General features: G+C 39.5%; 1 long non-coding RNA gene across 1 annotated transcript in view; it reads right to left on the reverse strand.

The window, feature by feature from the left end:
- LOC118160961 overlaps positions 1-4,759 on the reverse strand; it is a 19,374-nt gene extending 14,615 nt beyond the window's left edge. Inside the window, exons 1-2 of the long non-coding RNA XR_004747776.1 lie at positions 4,737-4,759; positions 783-788 (exon numbers count right to left, since the gene is read on the reverse strand). This is a non-coding gene — a long non-coding RNA (uncharacterized LOC118160961). The remainder of the gene's footprint in view (positions 1-782; positions 789-4,736) is intronic.
- Between the last annotated feature and the right edge of the window lie 253 nt (positions 4,760-5,012).

Genomic DNA, 5,012 nt, shown 5'->3' on the forward strand with positions numbered 1-5,012 from the left:
AAGAAAGAAAGAAAGAAAGAAAGAAAGAAAGAAAGAAAGAAAGAAAGAAAGAAACAATTATGCATTATGCACAGGTAACAGGCTGAAGCCAAGCCTACTTGGCTTGAGACTTAGAAGGTGAAATTTCAGACTATAAAAATCCATTTTTATAGAGAGTGACAGCCTGACATTTTGCTGCTTGTGTGCCATTCTAGATTAAAGAATGTTAAAAGGAAAACTATGAAATTGAAATCTCTCTTATTCTCTCACTGCAGCCTAGGCAAATCCCACTGGTTCTCAAAAAATGTAAAGCTAAACCATTTGCAGTGAGTGAACTGGTGAAGCAATGAGTTGTCCACTGAATCAGTTTTTGACCCTTTTATCCACACAGTTGGGGACACCTTTTTGTCATTCACTAACAGGAACAGGATAGGGTGGCTGATTCCCACGTGCACATCCTGAATGTGTTCCCTCTTTAACTTTCTGCAAAGGAGTACCATGACATCAGAAATCTCTGATCAAGCTGTTTTCTGTTGTTCTACCTTTGATCACCAGTGTTGACAACATAGATATTTGGTTATTTTACCTTATGATGGGGTTCCTGGAAGAAGTACATGATGAAGCCCACATGTACAGTGTTTCCTAAACTATAATTCCTTTATGTTCACCCTCTTTCTTGGGACTAAGACTGCAAAGTGAGAGCATGTTCTGTGCCAGGCACTGAGACACTTGGGATATGAGTAGCATTTCAACCTTATCTCAGTCAGGTGGATCTGCATGAAAATACCTAAAGAAAAATAAACAAACCACTGCATGAGCCTTAAATTTCAGTCAGCATTTGGAGCTCAGTTTCAATGTAGGATTGAGGGCATGACAGGTGTTAAGTTTGCTCTGTGTAATACAGAGACTCTTAGTACTTTGGGGAGGGGCAGATTATTTTGTCTCTTAACGAAAACAAAATTAAAACACATCTCTGAAGACTGTTGCTTTGAAGTGTCACACTTTTGCATAGTCTTGATAATCAGTAATGAAGAGAGAGTGCAGATTACAAAACAACATAATCAAGTGATAATAATGAATATTTCAACAGGCAGACATTTCAAAGTTTTAATTAAAATTAGTAGTGCTATTGATATTGTAATGTCTTCGGGTAACATACAGGCAAGTAATCACAGACCTCCCAAATGGACTGCATTACACATGCAATTAATTATAAAAGATGTTGCTCAAACCACCCTGGGATCTCTGAGATTTAAAGCAAGTGCTCAAGCATTTCACTACAGAAGGCAGCTCCACTAACACAGCCAGTAGATCAACTATTATACTTAACCCAGATGCTTCATTGCTGCAATGCAGCTCAAATCTGTTCTAGCAACAATCTTTACTCATCTACTTTAATAACACAAATGCTTCTCCTTTTGCCTAAAGTGAAAGCTGGTATTTTTAAACACAGACTATGAGAGCTTTGGGGACAAAAGAATACCACCTACAGAGCCGTTCTTTTTACAAGATGCCCTCCACGCTGCAGGGGAAGAAAAGTTTAATCAAATTATATTTCTTGCTCTTACTTTTCTTTCTCCTTGACACTGCCTCCACCCAGTGCTCCTACTCTGATGTTCTTTCAGGTTTCTCTGTTTTTTCTGAAGTTAATTTTGTCACTAGGGAGCAAGTCTGAAGGCTCCTTACAATAAGATTAAGGATCATAATAGTACCTGCAATTCACAACATAAGAGCATGGGAGGTGGGGGAGGGGGGCTGTTTAGAAACTGCCCTGAGTGTACTTTGACCTATTGCTACCTGTGGGCCTGAGCACACACTTAAAAAGATCTTCCATGCCCCTCAGTGAAATCAAATCATTATTTTGATAACTGAATCTCACACTGAGCTGTTCTGAATAAATCTCTCTCTCAGTTCAGTACACCTAATTCCCAAAGCTTACTGTCAGGAAAAGTAAGAGAACAGTCTAAGCACATTCTTGCTTGCGGATTTGAGGCCTCATGCACAGCAGGATCAAAAGTGTCTAAAATAAATGAGAGGGTGAGATTGTAGCTTCTGTAAGACCTTTCCAAACACTTTCACAGTGAGGTAAATGCTCCTCTCTTTGCTTGACAGGTGCCTTCCTTCCTCCAAATAGACCTCAGAGCACTTTTCAGACTGCTTTCCAGAATCAAAAACTGCTAGGCAATTCCTGATCCTGTTTTGGTTCTGTGACCAAAAAAAAAAAGGGTGGGGGGGGGGAGGGTTAGACCTAAGACCTTTCCGCTTCCTCCAAACACAAAATGTTGCTACTGGGTTAGGCTGTTTAACAGACCTGATGGTGCTGGAGGGTTGTAATTTCCTCAGTGCCACAAGGAAGGGAGAGGATATAGGTGTCCCTTTGCAAAACAGAGCAACATCCATTAAGCCTATTCAGGCTAATTTTCCTCTGTGGCGTTGTGTCTGGCCATGCCTGATCTCAGCAGCTGTTCTGCAGAAAGCAGCTTGCCTAGGAGGTTCATGAAGGGAGAGACAAAGCTGTGGTCTGGAATATTTACTGAGGCTGTTAATATAAGAAAACCACACTTACTAATGGCTTGGTAACTTTTAAGCTTTTTTCTTAGCTTAATTCACAGGCTGAGGCAGCCTGTACCCAAACTTGCAGCCAACCAACCTTACAGAGCTTTCTTCATTACTTTCAAGGGAAATGGAAAGCCTATCAACATTCATGTCAGGCATTTGAAATGGTAATGCATAGGGATATGAAGAATGACAGCTCACAAAAGGAGGAAAATGCTTGGTTGCAGCCTTCCTCTTTGCAGCTACTGGGGAAAAGCCTGCTCATGGTTTGTCCCATTGTGGTGACACAGAGGCTTCACCCAGAGACGTGGTTACTGCAGATCAACCATCATTTTCCTGTGGAAAGATGCTAAATATCCATATGGTGTGAGAGAGGTCTCTGCTCTGCAATAACATGGGATTCAGTTCTCATTAACAAGTTTCTTAGGCAGAGCAAAACACTTGTACTAGGTCTGAGTTTTATCATGAAGAGGGGAAACTCCATCCATGTTTTTTGAGGGGAAGAACCACAGATAAATAAATTTGCTTTGAAAGAAGGTAGTGATTTATTTATTTTTTTACCAGTCTGTAATCTCTATGTGAATTAATTGCTATTGGTATCCTTACAAAAATTGAAATGCTTGATTTATTACTAGGAAAATGTATAGACTATCCTAATTCCTCACTGTGTTGCTATTTTAATATTAAGCAAGAATTAAGGGTGGCACTCAACATTGCAATAATCTGCATAAACTGCTGAAAACTACTTTCCATTCTTCTTTTAACTCTTTTGTTTTTAAAAGCACGATGTCCCTCTTAGGGAGCCCTTTAGAATGATTGTTGGAACAAAATCTACTGATTTCAGCAGATCCATTAGTCTTTGTATTATCAGTTCTCCCAGCTGGAGCATGTTAATACCTGACATGTGTCAGGTATCCCCAAGTTCATTAAGCTTGTCTGCACTCTGACAGAATACCTCCGAGTAGTTCCAAAAGCACCATGAAAGAATTTTTATTAATGATTTCCAAGATACCCAGAGTACTCCAATTCTATCCATGTTGCATTTTCATACTTACGTGGAGCCATTCCTACATAAATTAGTTGAATACATCAGATTTCATGATGCATTTTTTGTGTATGTAAAAAAGTGAAAGTACTGGCACTGCCTTTAGAGTAAATATCAAAACAGAATTGCAAGACATTTTGGTTTGCTCTTCAGTCAGGAGTCTGAGCTCTTAGCTGCTGCCAGTGATGGGAGAAAAATCCAAAGAAACAATGCAGTTAAGGATGACATCAGCCCATAAAAATATTATTCCACCTCTTTGTCAGCTTGAGAAACAAGCAGAACTTGAAGTGGGGCAGTAGGAGACATACAGCATACCAACACTTTTTAATCTCTGCAGGCATTTGGTGTAAGAAATCTGCCATTATCCTTTGTATCAAAGCCAAGCATCCAGCCCAAGTCAGGCCTCTCTTTCATTCAAAAATGCATGATACCTCTGAGCAACACTGAGAAGCAGCCCCCAGGATTTTTAACTCTGAATCTTATGTCCGCTTTTTTCATCTAAACCCTGAGAATATACAAATTAGCATTATCCACAAGGATATATGTCCAACTCATGCTGTTCAGACTCGAGTGCTCATGAATTATGAATTGCTTAAGGAAACATCACAGAGGGAAATGTCAGAGCATTACCATGACTGAACTTCCATCTTTAGCAGAGAAGAGAAATTGTACACACTTCTTAAGTGCATGTTGAAGGCCATAGTTATGTATGCAAACCTGCATGGACATTGGGACACATTTTTCAGAAATAGGTGCCTAAGTTCCAGCTTCTAAATGTAATTTATTTTCCTAAATAAGCAAACTGATTTCTCAGAAAGTTTTCTCAGGAACTCCTACTAATATCAGTGACTCTGCATTTGTGAAAATCAGATTTCTTGTTTAGGTTTGTGTTTCTCACTCCCCTTTACGCTCAGATTTTGGTCCTACAATTGACTGAGGTACAGAATAGAGGTACAAAACCCTCAACCTTAGCAGCTATTTGCAGTCTCAGAGCTTGAAGTTCTTATACACATTATATTCACTCTTTTGCAGTTCATCACCGTCCTTGGGGGTGTTTAAGGGAAGGTTGGATGTGGCATGTAGGGACATGGTTTAGTGGGTGATATTGGTGGTGGGGGAATGGTTGGACCAGAAGATCTTGGAGGTCTTTTCCAACTTTTATGATTCTATGATTCTATATGACAACCACTCCAAGGTTCTGAACTGTGTAGGAATACAGATATTCAACACTTATTGGTCAAAATCACAGCTGTAATACTATCTATTCATTTTTCTGTAGTTAATAAAACTACACCATCTATTAAATTCCCTTCCCAGTCAGGACAATAATAGTGAGGCTAACAGTCTTAGTGCTGGGAAATTTCCATCTCACATTTATTTGATTGATGCTTACAGTATGACACTATGTCACATTCAGTCAACCCTTATTGCT

Source organism: Oxyura jamaicensis, chromosome 1 (assembly GCF_011077185.1).
Source record: "Oxyura jamaicensis isolate SHBP4307 breed ruddy duck chromosome 1, BPBGC_Ojam_1.0, whole genome shotgun sequence".
Lineage (NCBI taxonomy): Eukaryota > Metazoa > Chordata > Aves > Anseriformes > Anatidae > Oxyura > Oxyura jamaicensis.